This window comes from Lepeophtheirus salmonis, chromosome 6 (assembly GCF_016086655.4).
Source record: "Lepeophtheirus salmonis chromosome 6, UVic_Lsal_1.4, whole genome shotgun sequence".
NCBI classification, from domain to species: Eukaryota; Metazoa; Arthropoda; class Copepoda; order Siphonostomatoida; family Caligidae; genus Lepeophtheirus; species Lepeophtheirus salmonis.
In genome coordinates, this window is record NC_052136.2 from 26396034 (window position 1) to 26420810 (window position 24777).

The 24777-nt window shown below is 30.2% G+C and overlaps 2 long non-coding RNA genes across 22 annotated transcripts in view; one reads left to right on the forward strand and one right to left on the reverse strand.

Annotated features, from left to right (window-relative positions):
- Positions 1 to 19113, reverse strand: part of LOC121120624 (uncharacterized) — a 31866-nt gene extending 12753 nt beyond the window's left edge. For 4 of the 18 annotated variants that reach the window (XR_011780681.1, XR_011780669.1, XR_011780668.1 and 1 more), the window contains exons 1-3: positions 18854 to 18995; positions 16705 to 18797; positions 764 to 4841 (exon numbers count right to left, since the gene is read on the reverse strand). This is a non-coding gene — a long non-coding RNA (uncharacterized lncRNA). Of the gene's footprint in view, positions 1 to 763; positions 4842 to 11277; positions 12773 to 16704; positions 18798 to 18853 lie in introns of all 18 variants that reach the window. The other 14 variants (XR_011780682.1, XR_011780678.1, XR_011780676.1 and 11 more) reach the window with 14 other exon arrangements.
- LOC121119561 (uncharacterized) lies at positions 17282 to 23982 on the forward strand. Of its 4 annotated transcripts, XR_005864785.2 has the most exons (5): positions 17282 to 17406; positions 19272 to 20404; positions 20636 to 20879; positions 21017 to 21120; positions 23567 to 23982. It is a non-coding gene; the product is annotated as an uncharacterized lncRNA (long non-coding RNA). The 4 variants fall into 4 exon arrangements; XR_005864784.2 differs by lacking the exon at positions 21017 to 21120; XR_005864783.2 differs by lacking the exons at positions 20636 to 20879; positions 21017 to 21120.
- The last annotated feature ends 795 nt before the right edge of the window (positions 23983 to 24777 follow it).

Sequence of the window (24777 nt, forward strand, 5' to 3'; positions counted from 1 at the left end):
GGTTTAAATGCATTCCTTTTGATATAAAAATACGATTTACAAAGTTGGAACAATTTCTATGAACATTTATAGGTAGCTCAACAGCCCCAAAGTTTAACACATTTTTGATTTTGTTTTAATATCATCTGTATACTTCACAAACCAGCTTCTTACTAAAATTAACAATTTTTAGTTAAGTTAAAATTCTATCATTAGTTCTGTATAATTGTTTATGATAAATCATTTTTTACTTGTTTAAAATAATGATAAAAATATTTAAATGAAATGTAGCCTGTATGCCTATCTGCTTATCACAGCCAATGAGCGGCGATTGATATCTACAAATACGTTTTCTCACTTACATTTACCAAAAAAAAGTTCCAATTTGGATGATCTTAACCTTGACTTTTTTTTTTTGAGATTATCTTTATAAAATAAATCAAAAAATTGTGTCCAATAAAAAAAAATATGGCAAATATAATAAGGGCTAATTTTACAAAAAAAAAAAAAAAAAAGAAGAGAAGACCACCAAGGTAATTTGAGGCCGAGGGCAAGGATGGGGTTAATATTTTATACAAATTTAATTGTATTTTTTTAATCTACAGAAACGCATTTGACTCCTCAATTTTGTTCATATTCACCCAATGTGATTTTATTGGAACCCTAATGTATTTTCTACTCAAGCATATACCTAGATATGTATATACTGAACGCCTTTTTGGAATAGTCTATTTGTGGGTAGGAAAGGACTTAAAAATGAAGGCATATAACAAGAAAGTCTTACATATTATTTTTCCTCATTGTGTATGTGTAGATACAAGCATATATCATCTTTTCCGCTCTCACAGAGTTACACATTGTAAATACATACATATAACAAAAGTTAACATATAGTAAAGCGAGAGAACTTCCTTTCTCCCCTTCTTCAATCGACCTTGATAGTCGTGCTTTAAGGCCAAATATACTTCATTGTCCTTGGAAAGACTTCTCCCCTCGCTGTTAAGGCCTATCTTACATGCCTCCCTTCGGGTAGAATACCTAAAAAGGAGGGGAAATTATTTATTATCTACGAGGGAAAAACTGCCTTGACATCCTTTGAAGCAAATGACCTTGGCCTGTAGATTGGCACACTAGTAAGAGAAAAAAGAATACTTACCATTTATATATTAGTACATTGCTCATTTTGCTGGAAGCCTCCTTGGACCCTCTCTCTCTCCCCTCCCCCATTATTTAATATAAAAAAACCTTCAAGGACAGAACATGGTGTGTGATGCATATATACTCAAAGCCGAGCGTTCTCCCATAATAGGAGACGATTTATACTTATTTATTTATTAAACTCTTTCTTATATTGTGACGATCAATTTAAGCTACTTTAAGTGCAATTTCCGACACACCTAAAGGGTTCATAAGAATAATTTGTTCATAGAAATTGAAAATAATTCGTCGAAGAATACAAATGTAATCCAACCTCAATTTTTAGAAAAATGATTCTTCTTACTTTTGTGTTGAGGGGCCACATATATTTTTTTTTCTTTTTCCTATGTACGTCTCACAGAATGTAGCTTATTACTTATTAGTTAATTATGATATCTTTATAATAATTAATAAGTGTTAAAATATATATTAATAATATATTGTATTTTGAATAAAGTACCAAAATGTGGAACAGTACAAGCTCCTAAAAACTTAACATAGATTAATTTATTGCAATCAAATTATTGATCAATTCTTATGCTTGTTTCTTCTTATTAACTATTATTTTCACTATTTTTTTTTTAAATACATGAGCATAATTGGAATGAGTCGCATAGGCCATAATATTATTATTAACTAGGATTTACCCGTATTATATATATATATTTTATTAATACATACTAAGACAAACTCGCTAATCCTCTTCCTAATTTCGTTCTTTAATTCGTATTTAATATATTTACATTCTCCGTTTTTCGGATTTTTAATTTTTTTTTTTGGTGCATTTTCGAATCTACAGCCTACAAAAAAAAAACCACAGGGAATCGATTCTGATTTATGAAAACATCAACTTATTAGCAAAAAAAAAAAAACTTGTCCTCCAAGGCCCAGGAATTTGGTCCGACCAGAACGAAACATAGCTTTAGGTACGAAACTCAGAATTCTGAACAACTTTTATTTTATGTCTAAGGCCTGTATCTGTCTCAGAATGCTTTAAATAAGTCCAGAATTTAGTAAAACTTGTCAAAAGCAGAGCCTCATAAGAAGAATTACGTCCTGAAATTTCAGCGCCCCCTTGTTTCAGATATCAAATGGCCCAGAAAGAACTTAATAGAATAAATGAATACTAAAAAAATAATTTTATTGAGCTTAATTATTATGAAAAAATGTAATAATTACTTTAACTTACTTAATTTTGCATACACATTCTTCGTCTTCCGAAAGTAGAAGAAGCTATTCTATTTTCTTTGATAATCTTAGTTTGCATTCGTAAATGTATGTGCATTCTTATATGTACTAACATATTTAGACACAGTAAAAAATAAAATTTTACAACATTTATAGACGGCTTAATTAATGGAACCCCTACTTCAGTTATTGAGTTTACAATTTTTTTCATTTTTTTGAATTGATTTACATAAGATTTGAGTAAAGCCTCTATTTTTGAAAATGGATCCAAACACTTTTTGGCGCAATCGATTAATTGGACAACATATACTTCCTCAAGGAATCTTAACTGAAGTTAATTCTCAATGGTTGTATTAGACCAAAGGCGGATTTTGGAATGTGAAAACTTGCAACTTAAGCTTTTTATATTGTTTGAATTAAATACAGAAAAGATGCGCATTTTTAAAGACTTAAACTTTGATTCTGCGTCCCAAATTTTGATACCTTTCTCCTTCAACTTCTTCTTTAATTCCTTTATTTCTAGTTCATAGACTCCAAATTGGATTTGTATATTGGTATTTATTTCTTTAAGGTGTTTTACCTCAGGAGAAATATCTGTAATACAATATACAATTATAATTTTCTAACGATAAAGTAACTAATCCAAAAAAAAATATATATATCATTATAAGAAGTTTCATCTTCTATTGATGATGAAATTAGATTCATGTCCACTAAATCTATTTCTCTATTTTCGGAAGTAGGAGGTTCCAAATAAGGAGTAAATTATGTATGATCCTGAAATTGTGGAGATATTTTTTTACCTGAAATGTAAAATAAAAAAGTTGCTTGAGATTCCCCTAATTATTAAATTTTCTTAGCATCGGCATTGTTCTCCCAAATGAAAATGGGGTTGTTGCGAGCTTTGGAACTTTAAGTTTTAGATGTTTAAACAATGTTGGAATGGCTTGAGAGTTGGGATTCATTATTTCATTAAAATGTTTAAAGTAAAATCGATAATTATGCTATGGTTTGCAAAGATTTCATTTCATTTTTAGGACCCATTGCCTTCCAAGGAATTTGTCACATGGAAATGAAAAAAGTGTCATCCCCTCAGCTCAAGAACGATTCCTGTAATCCACGGCGCACAACAAGAGGCCATACCTGGAGTATTTAAAAAAAAAATATCGCCTTTGTTGAGTTCTTCACCTAAAATATATTATTAAATTTTGAATGTTTTGGGCCATGACCCAAACACATGAGGAAGTCAGCTATCGTCAAAGAGGACAACACGATGACGTAACTCTACTTATAGAGGTTATATGGTCAAACACAACACAATAATTAGAAGTATGATCCTCCGTCAACCGAAATAAAGATATATACGGAGACTAACTCGCTAATTCTTTTCCTTATTACCTATTTAAATTCGTATTCAATATTCGTTATCCTTTTTTTCATTAGTATAATGATCCGTTATTTGGATTTTTAATATTTTTGGTGCATTTTTGAATCAACTGCCCATACTTTTGAGAAAAACTTTGAAAACACGGGGAATCGATCTTGTTTTATGAAAATAATCAACTTACTTACGAAAAAACAAACTTGCCCTCCAGAGCCATGAATATGGTTCGATCGAAATGAAACATGGAATCAGGTACGTTACTCCGGATTCTGACCAACTTTTATTTTATAACAAAAGTATCTATCTGTCTCTATTTTTGAAATAAATAACCTATGCGTTTTTATCAGGGGACATCTACTCTATGTCTATATTATAGTTGTATCTTTGTTTGTCACAAGGATTCGCAAGTTTCAAATTCTGAGTATGTGCATAATAAAATATATATATAGTTATATCCTATCTATTTATAATATTTATATATATTATCTACTATAGTAAGTGTATCTATGTATGTGTGTCAAGCAGATTAGCAAGTTTATAAATATATAAAACGGGTAAATCCTAGTACAACTATAATATTATTGTATAGTAGATCCGTTTTATTTTATTATGCATAAGAATACTAAGAGAAACCCGCGAATCCTCTTATTTTCCTTTATTACGAATTATTTTAATATCCACATACTAAGGATACATGCTGATTACTTACTGATTCGAACTTGAAAGTTCCGAACCGCTCCAAACAACCGTAACATTCATTTATTACTTTGGCCCTCTATCATTAACTAACTGTACTTCTCAATAATAATTATAGAAGTGGATTAGGGGGTAAAGGGTCTAGGGGTAGTTGATCGGGGATTAAAGGACGGGAAGTAGTTTGTCGGGAGTTAGGAGGCCTGTTCTCAATATGATATTATAGTAGATAAATAAACAATAATTTATGAAGAGAGAGAGAGAGATGTTTGGTTCCTCACCTACAAATGGTTTCTTCCTTCTTCTTTTTTTAATATAGTAATAATAATGGACTCTTCCATTGTTGCTGTTGACGTTGATCTTCTTCTTCTCTCTTTCACTGTTGGCCCTTCGTCGCCATCTTGTAAAAAAAAAAAGAAGAATGTAAAAAAAGCAGAGAGGATGTAAAATGACGTAGTTTCTAATAAATACTGCAAATTTATTTTTTCAAGTACATTGCTCAATGTTGTTATGAATAACATACATAGAATTTAATGCTTACTTTAAGTATATTATTAAATAATATGGACTTATATATTATAGACGATTACAAGAGATATAACATGACCTTGATGCAAAATTGACATTGAAACATACATATACATAAAACCTGAGTGACCTTTAAAAGTACAAATCCAAATATCGACCTTGAATTACAGCAACAACGACGACGACAACAAAAAAATGAATGTAACCTTGAGGTGTAAATGCTCATTTGCCATTGTGTTCAAGGATATAAATTGAAGGTCGATTTTCCCAAGGTTAGTAAGGAAAAGAAGTGTTTTTTCTCAAGGTCAAATTAAAATATTTTAATTCTTTTAAAAACAAAATTATGACGCAAATTATGTAATTTTGTAGAAAAATAGAGAAATAGATATAAGCGTATAGTTTTAATATGCAGCATACATATTTGCCATCTCATTTTTTGAAAAACTGCATAAAGCGGGGGGCTTTAGAAATTGAGATAGAATTTAAGAAATTGTATTACAAATATAATTTAAACAAAACTATTATTATATACCTATAATTAATTTCTAATCAAATCCTTTCATTGAAATATTGCATTCATGTTTTTATCACTGAATTTCCTCAATACTTTGTTTCTCTCGAAGTGTACAAACTTTTTAAGGATTCAGTAACATTATGTGAAAATATAGGTCATAGGCTGGGTTTCTGGGAGGGCTGATCAGGCTAGGTCCCTGACCTCCAAGATGTACATTCAATTGGAGATTGAGCTGCATTGATTAAGTATAAGTAAATATTTGATGGGAAAAAAAATCTGTAAATTAAATTCTTTGGAAAAAAAATTCAAAAAACTACAGCTAAATTAATTTTTTATTCACGGAAAATAAAACTTTTGTAAAACAAAATTAAAGATTAATAATATTAATTTTTTTAAGTTACAATAAAAAATTCCAGCACCTGCAGACGGCTCAGATAATAGTCACAATATTGCTTAGTTTCTGTGCCGCTATTTAAAGCGACATAGGGTTATTTGCCAAAGGCCCTGCTTCTGATTTTGGATCCGTTTATGTATATTTTATTATAATAAGATTTGAAATAAAATTTCTGAAGGGCTCCACATTTTAGAAAAATATGAAATGTATCATTTGAGAAAATGATACATTTATTTTAAAAATTCTAAAAAGCCTCCCATTTTATTTTCTAAAGTAATAAGATTGGACATTTTTTTTCTAAAGAAAAACAAAATTCTATTCAATTAAAAAAAAAAAAGACCATGCATATTTATCATTATGGAATAATTCATTAAAAAAAGGTCTTTTATTTTGAAAAAGTCATTTGATATTAGAGAGCAGATAAAATAGGATATGAAACGGGTAATTTGACAAAAATATTCAACACACTTGGTGGGGGGCAAGAAAAATCCTAGCAAGGGCCTTGGTGTCAACGTCCGTATTAAATGTTCTTTGTATATCCCAACGTTTCCTTTTTATGTATGGTACATAGATGTAAAATGCATAGAGTGACGAGACTGAGCAATAGCAAGATAAATTTTTTGACGCCGCGACAGCAGACAAGAGAAACTTAATAGTTGACCAAAACATTGTATTTCCCACAATAAGATCCAATATTTTATTTTCAATTAAAGGCATAATTTACATCTCATTAACCCGCACATAATGACTACATGCGTATGTTATCTAAATAAGATATATATATAGTCCCAAGTTGAACTTGCCGACTTGTGTGGCCTATAATTGTACTTCCAAAGTCGCAACTTTTACAAAATCCTCCAAATATCAGAACAATTCTCAGATCAATCATAAGTATTGTGAGCCCGAGCGAAAAACGAATCAAGTAGTTGATAATGAAATTAACGAGAAGAGTGAGGAACGTCCCAACATGGAAAATATATGCCCTTCCGTATAAGTACTTCAATGTTAGGACTAATTCATTAATTAGGTCTATCATTAATGAGAATTTTTGTATCATAGATCTAGAGTATCTTTAATGATACTTATTAAGGATAATTAATTTGAGTTACAGTCTGATATAAATAGTTTAATAAGTCTACTGTGTTAATCTCATATTTTATTGAAAGTCTTTAGATTATATATCATTTGGGAAAACGTGAACGTGAGAGGATTCACGGGATCCAAAGTTCGGAGCATACTCATGAATCTTATTCAATTTAAGATTTTACCATTATTACTTCTTGAATTGAATTATACTCATAATAATCTCCCAAATCCATCATTAATATTTTGAAAGGCTAAATAAAATAATATTTGAATTTAAAAATTGGAATAAAATATTATTATAAATAAAATAATCTGTTCAAAAAAAACTTTATTACCTATTGATATTTCTATATTAATATAATTATAGTAATTAATTATTATTATTACAATAAATATAAAAAAGATAAAAATATTTTTAACATACCTAACTATTACAATTGGAATGCTTTGGTCAACTGTTTCTTCTTTTTTGATGACGTCAACTACTTCTTCACATCATCACTCTATATATTTTAGTTCTATGGTATACTAAGAACTACCATGCCCTACACAACTAAGAGGGGGGGGGGGTTAACAAACATTTCCCCGCCAAAAAAACAACGACATAGAGACGGCTTCTTAGCCCAACATCTTGCTCTCAACAAAAAATGTTACTCCTTAAATCTTTTGATAAAACTCAATTTAAAAAAAATATATATTATACATATGTATATGTGTAGATACATATTTAATTAATTATTCTAAAGGAAAGGTTTTCTTCTGAATAAAACTTAATTAATTCATTATGAAGTTTCATACATAATAATTTTTTAGTCTATTAAATCAGACATTTTTCATTTTAAGTTTTCTTATTCCCATCTCCCCTGGCGGTGAAATTATTGAATCTATCTTCGTGGATATACTCCTTGATATTATCAATGATAACCAAAATGTTCAAGTTGAACTGTTGTTCGCTCATCTTTCGTATTATTGTCAAAAATCCTATGTCTTTTCCTCTCTTCTTTTTATTTCTTTTTTAAATAAAAGAAGATCCCTATTTTCTTTTTCAAGGCTGGACAGAAAATCGGACAGGAGGCCTACTATAAGGTGCTTAAGTACATCATCTTGCTATGGCTGTAAACCAACTACCCGTAGAGTAGTTATGCGTGGGCTCAGGTCGGCACACCCTCTCACATGTTCGCCAAGTCCCAAAAATTATGCACAGATAAGATGGCTCGATTCCGGTCCGAAGAGATATGGCCCCTTCCTCAACAGATTTGAACACACTGGACTTTTCCGTATAGGGCACCTTGGAGAGGGAAACCAACAGGACATCACACCAAAATGTGGACTCACTGAAGTCATCCATAGTGGTTATATGTGACAATTTGTCAGAGAAGTTTGTTCACGTTTTGCTGCCCTACCCTGTATAGATATACATTAAATTTTTATTTTATCAAAATAAGCATCAATAACAGCGTATGAAATGACAGGAATTCTAAACGAAGGCTATATATAAATAAAAAGGCGATTCATAAAAATTAATATGAAAATCCAAATTATATGTCATTACCTTTTTTGAGTGCATAATATGTAGAATCAGCTCTTTTAAATCAAGAAAGAGTCAACTTATAAAAATTAATGAAAACAGCTGTAACAAAAATACAGGACATGTAAATATCTGTTCTTAACGTAGGAACAATTTACTTTATATTGTGAAATAAAATTTGTATTTAAAGACCTAATTACTTAATTTAATTTCGCATATTGATGAAATTGAAGTAATATTTAATGAATAAAAATCAAATTATTTGCTCTTTTGAACTCCAAGGTGTGGAGGGATGTCTTTTAAAGTACATTATGGCTAAAGTTAAACCTCCTACTAAAAACTGTACGGAAATATGAATCATCAACCTTACCAACAGTTGTCAAGTTTTGAAATAGTTTCATTATATAAAACATTTTTCATTAAACTATATTCAAATACCAGGCAAGGGAAGTTTATATATGAAACACACTGGAGTCGTTATCAATGAAGTCCAATTGTTTTGGAAAAGGTGCTACGTAACTATAGTAACAAAAGATTGTGCCACGGACAAACTTATTAAGTACTACAAGGAATGACAAGCTTTAAATAAACACAAAGCAAGGACAACAAAAGTTCATTTACAAAATGTTGATAAATTTTCGAGATCCATAGATATGCTTTTTGATATCTCTAATCCCAAAACAGAAGAAATAGCGTGTTTAACGCTTGGAATATATAAAGTTCAACAAGATATAGAGTCTTTAAACATGCTCAGATCAGAAGGAAATTTGGGAGCAAAAGAAAAGAAAATGTAAAAAGGAAAATTTTCACAGAATTAATGAAGAAAAACAATATTTCGAAAGAGAAAAACAGTATTTTGATTATGCAAACAATAATGAATTTTCAAATGAAGAATGGCCTATGATTAAAACAGGAAATTCAGTTCAAGAGGATTTACATTTGGGTCTCAAAAAGAGGAAGTTCTCTGATGAACTAGCTTAAAAAAATCAAACGTTCACCTTGCCCAGAAATCGCATCTCCAGAAATATCCAAACTTATTGATAGAGGAAAAATTTCGAATAAAATGGCAACTCTGCTAATTGCAGGAAAAATTGAAGCTGGTACAGGAAAAATTGAGGATTTTATTCTTTCAAAGTCATCAACTGCCCGAGCACGCGAGGAAACACGTCCAAAGAAGTGAAATAATCTTTCAGAGAAGGAACATCCAAATATCCATGTGGAATAACAATTCACTGGGATTCAAAAATAATATTAAATGTAGAGAGATTGGCAATAGTTGAAAATGGAGCCTCTTTTAATAAAAAAACATTGGCTGTCCCTGTAATTGAAAGAGCAACTGGTGAAATACAGGCTAATGCTACATGTAATGTTATAAAGGAGTGGAATATAAATATATATATGTATCTTATTGAAATAGCTTGAGAAACAACTCTTCTTCAGATAGTTTGTAGGCATCATATTGGAGAATTAATAATTAAATCTGCATGGCAGTCTATTTTTTTGTAAGAGTACAGCTCTACAATATGCAGTGTTTATGGAGCTTTTAAAAAAGTGGGGTGAAATAAATAAAGAATCTGTGAAAACTTTGGATATTGATGAAGATTCAGTTTTGAGCATCATGAGAGATCAAGCCAAGGAGTTATATAATTTATTACTAAATAACAAATCATTTCCCCGAGATGATTATTTGGAGTATGCAGAGCTAAATATGACTTTACTAGGAAAACCATCAGAGTTAAGACTTGTTAGAAAACCAGGAACTATTCTTAGAGCTTGTTTTATGTCATGTCAACTTTATGCAAGTAAAGCAGTTCTTTCTGTGAAGTACTAAACAATAGTAATGAAACTATAAATGCTTTAGAAAGATTGGTCGGATTCACAAGTTAAACTATCGAAAAATTAATCAGGAAGTCTCTATTGCTCCAGCCGATGCATTTGTAAGACACAAATGGTACCTTACAGAAGACCTCTGTTTGTGTTACCTTTATTCAGCGTATACCTTCTAGTAACAGGTTTATCTTTACCCATAATGTACTTTAAATTTAATATAAATAGCTCAAACTAGTATATTTATGCAGAAAAACGCTTAAATTATACACAAATTAATCTAAAATATGAAAAAAAAAAAGTCTAAACTCCTCACACATTCTATTGTAAGATAAATCTTAACATATTCGTAGAGAATGTGTACAGACGTATTGGTTAAATGTGAATTATCTGTAGGTTAGTAGCTGTGAATAGTTTCTTAACAATTATTAAATTGTTGCAGTCTCTAACAGTGAACTGAAATTAAAATTTCGCTCCTAAAAAAGTTATTTTTTTATAGGGCCGATCAAGACCGAATTTGACAACAAGAGCGAACCAGATCAAACTTAGAGCAAAAAAATTATAATGGTCTCAGACCAACTAGTATTTACAGACCAAAGCTTAACACTAGATTTCACGTAGCAATGTAGAGAAGGGAAGTGTAGTCTTTTTGATATTTTTTATCATACAAAATATCCTTTAATGTATTTCAACTCCACCTGGTTGAATAAAAGTTGATAATGTCAATATCAAAGTTTTATGAAATTTGGAAAGGACAAGTTCGTTTATCAATTTGTCAATTGATTCTATTTTATTCCAACTTGTTTTATAAAAACAGTCATTTTTGTCATATTAATGAAATTTCGCGGGCGTTTTGCATTTAACATAGAGTGTGTGTAGCTAAGGCTTGTTCAAATAATATTCTAGAGACTAAAGTACTCCAGATATCATCAGTCATAACGTCATTTTTTTTTATCAACCTGTTATTGTTATTCTTTCATTCTTGTAGAGAGAACATCTGCATATATGTATTGAGTAGCTACATATAAGTGTGCTCATGAAGAACTTGTACTAGTTTCTCCACTGGATCATACAGAGTTGGATGAGGGTACATGATGTTTATCCTGGGAACGGGCAGGGTACTTGTGTTCCTAAAACCTCTGTAAGGGTACATGATGTTTCTCCTAGAAACATCATTCACCGTACCGTGTACTACCGCTAGTTACTACGAGTATATGCTCATATAGAGAGACGAGGAACACTAGATGGAATTTCCTCTTTTCCTCGGACTTTTCCTCTTTTTACATCCTGCACGAGGCGTCCGAGCACCTTTTTTTATCAATTCATGAAATTCCCAAACTTTTGTGGAACATACAGTTCAATGTGTTCGTCAATCGACTGTTCTGGAGCATCGGACATGGCAGATTGAAATGCTTCATTTTAAAGGTCAATAGTTGCTTTTATTTGTTAAGTTTTGTGCGAATTATTTGCTCCTAAGTTATTAGCGAAGTGAAGGTTTTGAAGAATGGACATAACTTGAGTGCTAGTTATTGCATTTTTGATACCCTCAGATGATATAAAATTATCAATTCTCCAATTAGATTAAAAATTAGGAAGCTTCATCACTGACATTAGATAAATTCCCAGAAAGGCGTGGATTTCTTCTACATTTGTTACAAACTCTTTACCATTTTGGAGATCATAAATGTTTGTTTGTTGACAGATATATGCGAAAGAGCTAGGAAGTTTGTAGTTAATTCAAAAATGAGCAATGAATTTGTGTCTTCAGGAAGATCAAGCAAAACTTGAGACTTGAAGTTACTATCTTTTTTTTGTCGAACAAATTTTGTTTTAGCTACCATTTCATTGTGGTTTATGAAGTTTTTACCGTATTTTCCTGATGTTCATTTTTATTAATGTTGCAATTTATATGGATAATTGCTTCCAAGACTATAATTTGATTGCATTCTTCACATTTGGTACCCTTGGATGAATTATTTCATATTTTACAATTACTTTGCTCTCACAAATTTGTCATTGTTTGCCAATCGGACTAGTGAATCTATGGGCCAGATGTTTTTCCATCAAGTCTTTAATGTTTGCCTTCTTTTCTTCCAATTCTGGCGGATATAATCCTTGTGAATTTCCGGTTCACACTACATATAACCATTTATCTCTCTGTTCTTTAATACTGTATTTTCCATGGTAAGTGTTCCACATTGTTTCAACTCGTTAATCCAACACAATTGGGATAGAGGCAATCTTCTAAATACTTTTGAGTTTGTTAGCGACTTTCTTTACAATTTCTGACACTGAGGGATCTTTATTTTTTTTCATGTTTCAATAATTGTCCGATGTACAAGAAGTATTTCATCACATTGCCAAATATTGGAAGATGATGAAAATTTCCCAGATCTTCATCACATCCAAAAATTCACAGTTCGCTGTTTCGTAACCATTTTTCTTAATTAAATTCTGAAAAAAAAAGATTTCGTTCAGAATGTCAATCTTATGAACAAAGAATGGAGTTATGGACACATTATATCTCTTAGAAGTTAACCTTCTACTACAAGAGGAAACTAATGACTGACTGGCATTAAAACACTTTTAGTTTCAATACTATAGTGTTCTTTTATAACATGGTGAAATACAACAGTATTCTTTCATGACATGGTACAATAGAAATCGGTTGTCATTTCATTATATAATAACATTTTATGTCTTTCAAAACAATAACAGGAAACCTTCTCATATTTTTTCTTTTTTTTCTCATTATTCCATATATTTTTCACTGGCATGGTGCTCCTAAACAGGTATTTAAATCATATTTTGCATGGTTAAATCAATCCTTATCTAGCACCTTTATCACACTATTAAAACTAATTTAGTAGAAAAAAGTTTTTTACAATATAAAAAATATAATATAACTTCTAAATTAGTAAAAAACTGTATAATTATAAATAATTTAAGTTCATAGTACAAATTGTCAAAAATTTACTTCAACTAAAATCAGTTTAAATAAGATATATATTTTAAAAAGATCAATATGACAATAAAATAAATGAAAGTACACATATAGTTGATCATTGGTCATTTTTAAGTAAAATATAACATGTTTATACGATTATTAGAAAAGATATAGCCAATTAAATCGGTGGAACGCCCATGTTCCTATTGTGCCGAAAGGTGCTGATCGGATCACTTCAAATCAAAATATGGTCACTTTACCCCGTCAGACCTTCAGCCTCGCAACCTTGTCTGACAAAAGACAAACTAGGAAAAAGCATATGGTGGCAGCTAGCCTTCTACACTTTCCTTATTGCCAACTATTATTATTCCTTGTTTAGATATAATAATTGAGAAATAAGTATTTTTTATCTATCGATATTCATTATACATTGAATGGATTTATATGAATTATATAAAAATCGTAAAAACCTACGAATTCCCTTTTTTAGTTTATTATACGTAGAGTCACTTGCTTTAAATTATACAAAAGTCAACTCTCGTAACCACATAAGGGAAAAGATAGTTGTCTATACGACAGGTTCCCAAAGTTTGTTGGTCGATTTTTTATGTTTACCGAAGATTCCAAGTATTGAATTTAATTAATTAACTAATTTTAAATGTTTTTGATAGCTTACACAGGGTTTTTTCTTTGATATGGTTCTTATAAATTAGACAATGATAATAAAAAGAAAAAAGAGGTTTTTTAATATCGAAGAAACAAAAAATCTATGTACATAATTTTAAGAAAATAATGATTTAATCACTAATGGGAAGGGTGAGTTTAATGCTCTGAGAACAATTTGTCAACATCTGGCTTCAAATTAGTCAAGATTACATGATCCCAAGTTTCCTAATTCAATTACTTGTAATCGTTTTCATTTTCTTTTGGTAAGAAGATTGGCAACCGCGCTAAAGCTTGTTTCCGCAAGACATGAAGATGGGTAAACTTTCAATAAGTTTGAGAACTAATATGCAGGACTGACATGGACGGGACTGTAGCCTTCAGTGCTATATAAGGACAAAGACAATACTTACAAAACATGGTTTTAAAATCTGCATAAGGGACATTTCAATCTTGAAATTATACCAAAATGTCATCATTTTGGACAATTGTTGACAAGTTGGGAAAATCAAAAAATTAACACCTTCCCATTTTCTGCTTCGTCAAATCAATTTTACTTAATATTTGCCCAATTTGACCAAATGCAGAATATTCATTTACTATAATGTACATTTTGTAATATGGAGGTCTGCCTATATATGTAGACCCCAACATCTGTATATTGAACCCCTTTGGTCTACATTTATCTCAAAAGCTTTCCTTGCTCCATTAATGCATAAAGGAGTTGCAACATCAATGAAAGTGAGAATGAAATGAAAGGCGTCTGCAAACAATATCTTTTGTACTTGAATGCAGCAAAAGCTCATTTAACTTCTACACACAAAAAAAAAAAAAAAAAAAAGAAGAGAGCACTCTATATTACGTAGAAAAGTATTGACCTAGTTTTTAAAGTAACTGCATTTAAGTATTGCATATAAATAATATCAAGATACGCAGTCAGTCAATGTACAAAATTCTATGAGCAAATAAAGGAGTGCTTTTCAAATAAATATATATACTAAGCTTTATAAATGAGATTAACTAAAACTTGGTAGACCAAAAAACATTTTTTTTTTTAACCGAAGCATACATTTTGCAACATACCTGCTTTTCTACGAGGCGCACTATGTAGCCATGGTGGTCCATAGTATGGAAAAATATAAACTATATAGCAATATATTTCACAGACATTTGTAATATCAGGATCTGAACTAATGGTATTACATATTTGAAATAAACCTTTTCCATGAGTATAAAAACATTTTATAATATTATCAGGATCTAAAATTATATTTTTAAAATAGGAAAGTAGATATATAAAAGTGATGCTCATGAACAACAAAACTTTCCTTGTGTATTGGTCCTTTATATGAGACTTAAAATCGTTCCTCTTCCTTTTCTGGGTCCTTGAAAAATGGCCCAAATTTCCGTATATCTTAATAGTATCTTAAAATCCCACGAGAATAGTTACTAGTTTCTCATTATTCTTAGATATTTAAGGTTTAATTATGGTGTTTAATATATGTATAAAAGTTGTTCAAAATTGATTGGCTGAAATCATTATGACGCCTTTAGTAAATATTGTTCCATGGGACAGCTTTTGCATGCTATTTGGACGTCTCCTCAAAATTTAGGACGTACATGAGTTTATGAATATCTGGCTGTTTAAATTACGACTTTAATTATTTTATTCTTATCTCATGTAAATGGTGGATTTTACTGATAAAATGATTCCCAAAAATATGAGAAACTGACAAAGAGAAATCCAAAGTCATCGAACCTGGATTGTTGTATTTACAAATCTCATAATTTCCCTCCCTCCTATGAAATTATTTGATCATTTTAAGTAATAATTTTATAGGTACTCCGATAAAGATGTATTTTTATAAATCATTCGTGGCAATAGATAGGTTGATTGATTTTCAAATAAGATGCAATACATTTTAGAGGAATATTACAAACAGCCTTGTGTTCGTGCTACGAATTAACTTTTTATTCTTTTCGCCTGTAAATGATGCGTTGTATTTATTACTATAATGACTTCAAAAATAGGAAGCGGTTGAATTCACACTAAATACTAACTTTTAAAAATTTGAAAATGCTCTTGAAATGCATTTAATTCGGGGATTCAAGTATTCTTGGGTTTTTTAAAACTCTTTTTAGAAAAGAGAGTATCCGCCTAATATGATGTATTAAATATCTAAAAATACGGATATCAATCTTATTTAAACGCAGGTGGATGCAAATCCTAGTATTTGATATTTCCTAATACTAACAGATGATCCATTTCAATTAATAATGCCTCTCCCAGTAAATGATAATTGATCAATTATTCTTCATTTGATTTACGGAAGTGGAGCTCTGTACCTTCAACGCTGATGAATCATGTTTTTACATACATATATATAGGATGCAACGTGGGACGTATGCGGTAGTTGGTAACTATTAGAGTTGGATTTCAGTCTGAAAATCCTTGATCGGTTTGAGACCGTTATGATTTGTAATGGACTAATCAGGTCCTTTAAAGAACTAGACCAGTCTCAAATAACAATTCGGTCTGATGGGTCTAATTTAAAATACGAACTGGACGGATTCTATAGATGAATTGTTCATAGTTATGTGTGTTTCAAAATTTTGAATATGGGTACAATAACGTCATATGAAGTTGCAATATCATATTTGTAAAATACATAAATTTGGATCCCTAGGAAAAAATAGGTCCATAGATCGTTACCAAAAAAATTGGTCCACAACATGAAAACGATTAAATTATGTTTTATGATCTGAGTTCAATTACCAAAATATGAGTCCAAATCGGCCTAGAAAAATCACTTAAGACCGAACGGAAAAATATCGGTCTTGGTCTGAGTATCAACACTAGAACTACTCACACATGTATATATATGTGGTTTCAAGGATATTTCCCCTCTTTAAGATGTACTAAAGCCCTTGTTAGTATTGTATTTGCGGATGCGCATAAATGTTTTGTAACAGAGGAACACATTTGCAACTGCAGACGTCTACATAAATGCATTTAAAAAAACAAAAACAAAACGCGTATTATTGCTACTTACATTAAGAACCATCTATTCTCGCTCTTTTCAATGCACGCCGAGAAAACTGCATGTGACTGCTCAAGGGAGCAAAAAATAAAAATAGGTCATTTTGCATGCAGCAGAAAAAAGCAGGAGTGTTTTTCATAGAGTACTCAAATCAGCTGATTTTTCTCTATTGTACTCTGCAAACCTATATTAAAACGCACTCTCTTGTCTAAGCAATTTTTGAATTCATTCCGCACAAAATGGGAAATAATAATAATATATGTCTCGACGTCTGGATAAAAAAAAAAAGTCTGAAAAATAATGACGTGCAACCGCATAAGCAAAAAAAAAAAAAAAGTAAAAATATCTGCGAATAATACGATTTTCAGACGACTGAAATAACCTCCACACAAATTCATACTTTGATCATTCTTAAAGAATACATATATAGGGGAAAGGTAAGTTATTTATTATTACATATATCCTTAAATCATAAATCAATATAGATTCTTAAATGAATGAGCATTTTTCCATAGTCAAATTTCCCCATTGGCCTATTTAAAATTGCCACATCTTTCAGAGTTTTTCTCTTAAAAAACTTTACCCAAATTTAATTTTTAATTCATTAATTCACTCTTTATCAATGGAGCCTTACATTTCTGTCCTTATATAATAACTCGACTATTTTGTTTTGTTAATTCGTGATTAATTCATTTTGCTTCTTTTTTTTAAAAATTGTCCTAAAAATCCTAATGACGTCTATTTAGTTGTGAAAGTTGTGCACAATTTTAGCAAACAAGTGACATCTATAACAACTTTGGGAATGCACTTTAGTTTTGGTAATTGCCGTTAGGTGACGCTTTAATGGGTTAGGTGTGACATCTATAATATTTTTGTATCAATAAATGTATTTAAATATAGGTAGATGGCGCGGTTCCTAAATTCAATTTAAAAGTAGATAGGGAGCCCTCTATTAGGAAGGGAGAAGTGCATTTCAGTGCAGTTTTTGTTGTATACTGCATTTTTTAGTATTTTTTTTTGTCACTAGAGGTTGGTGCTTTCAATAATGAAAAAAATTATGCATTTCCAATTTTTAATATTTAGTGCAGCTTATTTCGTAATGCACTGGGTTATTATGATTGATTTTTACTCAATTATAGGTTGGTATAATAATTCCGTCAACAAAAAATACTTTTATAATATTCTTACATTTAGTTTTAGCAGATCTGTCGTCGTATTATAAGAATTCCTTATCATTGCTAAAGACTTTAGCGTATCTCACTTCCCATAAGTATATTTTATCCAGGAATATTAAGTATGATATACTAAACTTTTATTGAATATAAAAATCAAAGCAAGGTTGTAATCCTTGCTTTTTTGGAATAAGTAAGAATAGCTATATTTTATTCAAATAAATTTATTTACATTTTGCCAATATACAATTAAAAATAGTTTTGAATCATTATTGGGTAAGAGTCTTATTTGTTACAGGAATACTCGAACAATTCTGGATAATTGGTTCTAGAGTTGTACCAGACTTTTATAATCCGGAATTTTCGTCGACTATCAGTGCAATTAGGTATCCTTTTATTCCTTTTTGCATGTAAATGGGGAATCTTTAAATGATCTTGAAAATATGAAAAACCCTAAAACCCAAAATCCGGACTGAGGAAATCTGGAATATTATAGTAATATATATTATACTTAAATTTCCTCATTATGGAGTAGGTGTAGGAGGGGCTTATGAGTTATCCTATTTGTCGCTGTTCCTTTCTTTACCTCGTGACGTCAGAATGCAAATCTCCATTCTTTGAGACTCTTTGAAAAGGGATCTCTAACGATGATTCTCCTTTAGGTTAATGTTCAAATGATCATCTTGTTCTTAATGGATTAATGTATGCTTACCTCTTAAAATGAATAGGAAAAAATCCATCACTATATTCCATGATGACTTCACACTGATCCAGAATACATGAATAAAATTGATACAAAATTCAAGTTCTATAGACATTGAAGGACTATACTTGATATCTCTTGTGAAACGAGTAATGAGCAGTATGATTAGTACCCATACTCCGACTAAATTATTTTGAATAGAGACTTTTTAACTATTAGAAAAAATACCAAATTCTTCATTTTCTTCGTAACGAATCCCATTACGTATTGTAGAATTTGTCAATCACGGAGCACAAAATTGAAGCTATAAGGGTTTATATGTCTACGAATCCGTAGAGCTATCCGAGGAAATCGAGTACTTCGATGGATTTCTCAAATAACACACTTCCAAATTATCCAAGACTAATCCTTACTTATTCACTTTCAGATAAGTTGAGAAAGATAAAATAAAATTCATTGGAATGACGACAGAGCAGGAGATACAGCTGCACGCTGCTTAGAGCGATTCCATTTATGGTGACTTCAACCGCTGTAGAAGGGGAGGAAGGATGGCGCAGCATAGCAGTTTGGTGCATACAAATGCATAGTAACTGCATTCAAAGTGCATAGTGATTGCATTCAAAGTGCATGTAGAAATGCAGTGTGTTTTAGTGTACGTGTACCCTTGCAGCGAAGTGCATAAGCTGAAATGCAGTTGAGGATGAATGAGGTACGATGAGAGGAGGAAAGGTAAGAAAAGTGCAGTTGAAGGGAATGAAAAAGGACACAAAAAGTGCAGTCTCGGGAAAAAATGCAGTTGCAGGGGGAAACAAAATGTAAAAAATGCACTTTAATTGAGGGGAAATTCATATTTGCTGCAGTAGTAGTCCCCCCCCCCCCCTCGTCTTTCATATTTGGGATGCAGTTGCATAATTTACTTAGTAACAATAATGCAAATGCAATTGCATAAAGCAACAGTCACGCAATTCTTCCTTCACATTGCATTCTCCCAATCCAAATTACATAAAGCAGCTTTTGGAAGAGTCCATTTTTAATGTTTCAGTCTCCCTCAACTAAATCCAAATCAATGCCTCCCTCAAAAAACAAGTTTAACTCTCAAATAAGAACACACTTTTTTCGAGTCAATTTAGTTATTTAAAATTATATATACATATAATGTAAATATTAATATTTTATTTTTTTAATGGACTCGAAACCCATCAAAAATTCAGCATTTGCAGTTAGGACGAGTCCACTTTAAAAAAAGCTGGTTTTATGGCAGTTTTGGCAAACTGTAGCTTTTTAGGATTGCCTCCTATGCCCGTAACGCAAAAATATTATTTCTTCTCTTAAATGATAAGCTGTTGTACCTACAGTAGTGACTAGTAGTGATTTTAATCGAAAATCGTCTATAAACTCCGGATATTCATTTTTTTAAACAATTACTCCTTTGTCTTCTGGAGATTTTGATTCGTATCGATGGATATTATGGTAAAATATCACATTGCCTAATAGTCGTAAAAATCCGACATGTTCCGCGATAGATTAAGTTAGAAAAAAAGAAGACCATCTTATCGTATTGTATTATAATTAATTCCCTCATCTAAATATAATTAACTTGACTTATTTATAATTTTTTTTTTTTTTTCAAGTTCCGAGTCTTTTTCGTTTTTGTTTTTTAATGTTACTTTAATTGGTCAGATGGAGTTTTGTGCATTAAGTATAAGCAAACATTACAGTATCACATTTACTCCATCTGACCGAGGAATCCTCTTTGGAGTCCATATACTTAATCTATGTTTCCTTCTCTAGGAGTGAACGTGGATCGAACCTATTGAGTTCAAGAAAATAATTGTTTACTAAGCTACGGCGCTCCATGAGTCTTTTAGAGTTCACATTAAGTCTTAATTAGATTAAATGATTGTCCTACTAGTTTGTAACTAATCTTCACGTTGTATTCTTAATTATATAAATTCGGAAAAAACCCGCAGAATTAAGACGTAATTCTGGATACTGTTTGAGCTACTCATTAGTTTTCTCAAAATGTCTTGCATAAGTAAGATTGAAAAAATGATTATTACCCATTTATTTATAAAAATTCGTCTAATGTCGGTTTTTATTCTTTATAAAAACATAATATGTGACAATAATTGTACTATCTCATATTTGACTGCCAGTCTTTTTATCTTGCAGTGAATTCGAAATTTCTAATTTTCTGGGTAACATTACGATTCTGAGTGGGTTTTTCTAAAACTAGTCAATTAATACATAAAGTATGAAGTTGAGTCTGTTTAAAGGTAAATAAAAGGAAATTTTTTCTGACCAATTGCAATTTTTAAATATCTATCCAAAATATTTGTAGAGAATCAATTGGTGGAGAAGATTTGGGAGATATAACTAAATATATAAATTTATAAAAAAAATACATTTTAAATTTGCAACTTGTATGAAATTTCAATCTTTTTCGAGATAGATTAATAATTTTCTAATTAATGAGGGTTTAGTTCAAAGCTTCAAAAATGATTCATTAAAAGGTTTTTACAACTATGTATTTATGTCATTCATATTCACTTCAAATTATCTGACATTGTAACCCGTCAACTTATGTTTTTATAATATATACAAAGTAATTCATTACAAGCTGAGTATCATATTGTATATTTTTTGTTAGAAGTCTGAGATATTAAAAAATACGAATAATATGGATCTAAATTTCGTCAAAATCTAAAGATATATGGTTGATATATAATTATCAATAGGTATCGTTATTACAGAAAAGAAATCGGGACATATGTAAAAATGATTTATTCATTTTTTAAATTGTTCTTATTGACAAAATAATTTCGTTTCTAACATTATATGTCGAAATTAGATAACAGTAGAATCTGCGTAAGTCAGATCTCAAGGGACCCACAAAGTATGTCTCCTATACAAGAAATTTTCAGTATAGGTTTAATTATATACTTTATTATGACGAACTCTTACACACTTACATACATTCTCAAAGTCTAGTTCTTGGTGTATATGTTGCCGGCAATATGTATAATCAGGCATTATATAGAATACTTAGGTAATGTATATTGTATATAATGCCGGATGGAGTCAGGCAAACTATATAATAAATAATTTTTTTAAATAATTTTCCTAGGTGTTGTATATAATGACCAGTAACTATTTAAGCAAAGTATTAAACGCTGACAAGATGGTATATTTTTTTAATTATGAATTAGGCATTTGAAATAATATACCTTAAAAATAGATATTACTTTCAGAAAAAAAAAAAAAAAAAAGCCAAACTGAGACTGAAAATGGAAAAGCTGGAATGGCACTAGTTACTATATTATTCGAAAAAACTATTTTGCCACTCTGATGTTACACACATACATCTTTCGAATAAAAAATCTTGTTACATTAAAAAAAGCTGTCTTATACATATGTAATCGAAATATGTTGTTGATTACAGGAAATAAGTTAACATCCACAATGCACAAGGGCCTATGTACTATGCTTGACTTTGTATTATTATTTACAGTCTGGAACTTATATGTATTATATACTTTCGCCGACATGTGACCCCAGCATTATATAAAATACCTAGGTAATGTATAAAATGTTGTTTATTATATAGTTTGCCTAAGACTATCAGCCATTATATACATTAACTAGGTATTATATATATTACCAGATTTTCATACATTGCCGGCAATAGATAAAGACCAAAGTGGCTACTTTAACATATCTATACTTTTGTTTTCAAAAACAAAAATAAAATTGCTTTCATGGATATGGAGAAATCTGTGTTTTGTACATATCATTAAAACATAAGTGTAGTTGTTGATAAATATGATCCAAAGTCCCAAGATATCATTATCGACTTTAAAGAAAATTCCCAACAACTATACAATAAAGCAAAATAATCAATAGAACTTTATATTTTGACAAATTTGTTTGAAATTCCACCTCCCTTGTTTTCCAGCAATCATATGCAAATATCTAAATGATTTTTTGAATAAAAACTTTTACCCAAAAATTCCCAACTCTTAACCAGTATGGATATTTCTGAAAATCCTTCAGATACTACCATATAACGTAGTTTGATATGTACAGATGGAATTATATCTTATTTCTTTAAAATACAGTTATAATGCCAAACAGCCTGTGTATTTAGTTTTGCAGCCACACCAAATTCTTTTTCAGTTGGAGTATTCTAGGCACAAGATAATTGTTAGAACTATGAACTACTATATAAATATTTTTTTTTATTAAATGGTGGATTTTATTACTAAAAAAACATTAACATGAAAAACTGTATTGTAGCGAAACCCAAACTAATGGAAGTATTGTTTTACATAAAATACACGTCCATGAATCAAATATCTATACAGTGGAACCCGGTTAGGGTGTAAATACTCAATAATTAAGGTCGTTTAAAATGAACATTTATGGAAGTCCCGAATTAGTTATAATAGAGGATAAATTAATTCAATGAGGCGAATTTCTTTTATAGTGAACATTTTTTGCCGTTCTCTTGAGATCTGATATAACCAATATTTAATTTAAGAATATACGAGTATATGTTGATTCTTACAATCAATTAATTAAAAGTTCTTATACGATAAGTGACTATTTTGGAACTTAATATATGTAAATAAAATAATATGTTAAAAGGTCACTTAATAAGTAAACTTTAAAAAAAATTGATTGTTCATTACCAAATTAATTCATGTTTTTTTTTCATTACAGAAGTATTTTTGGATATTTTTTGGAAGGAAAGGATAACATAGAAGATCACCTATAGCAAAATTTTCGTTGAATATTCATCAAATATCAGAGCTTAACGCTCAATTAATATTTATTGAGTGAAATAAAAAGTACTATATACTTATAAATAATTTATTTAATGTTGTGGATGATAAACTATAATATTCAACTCTGTCAATATTTTCAATTCATAGATGCAAACCTTTTTTTTATAATCTCAAATATTGGTGTTAAAGTTTCTTATAAATAATTGAAAGTGCAAACAGAAAAATCAAGTTTGAAAATTTTGAGTGTAAGTCTGATGAAAAGGAATGATAGTTTGAGAGATAATTGATTTCCACAATAATCATGGAATAAATTCAAAAATTCGACAAATACACTTTTCGGTTTAACTGATATTTTAAGCATTAATTAAACTAGTCAACAAAATTCTAATTTTTTTAATGCCCAAGGATTGTTTTTACCCTAAGAAACATGAAAATGAGTTTTATGATTCGAAATTTCTGCTTTTGTGGCCATCAGTGTACTTATAGAAAAATATTTTTTTTACAACATCCAGTTTATTAAGTGTTATTTTATGGTTTAAAAGATCTAAATAAAGGACAAACGTATGAAATACCGTTTGTAGATACATACCTCCAAATTCAAAAAATAGCCTTCTAAATCTTTTTCTGAATTATAGAAAATGGTTCGTATGTACGCCAAATTGATTTTTTATGCCTAATAAGCTCCTCATTTTTAGACTCAATGATAAAAATCATAGCTTGTTGAAAAATTGTTGAGAAATACATATTTAAAAGTTATTTAAGGTTTTTTTTGCTGGAAAATTATTTTTGTATTTTTATGAAGCGATCAACTTTAATAGTTCACAAAATGTTGCTCTCTGTAGGCCATAAACGCAAAAGCTTTGTCTTAAAAAGAGCATTTCTAAGTTTTTTGAGATAAAAGTAATGAGGAACACAGCCTCTTTATCCTTGGGAAAAAATCTGTTGATAAGTGTTATGAATTGTTTGGATAGCAGAAAAAAAAAAACAATGAAAAAATTGCTAATTTTTCATTGTTTTTTATATGCATAAAAAATTCCTCCGAATGAAAGAACTAATTGATATGGACATTCATTACAATGAAAGATGAATTAAAGCGCTATAAAAAACGTTACCATAGTAAATGAAATTTAGGAGCCTCGTCTCAAT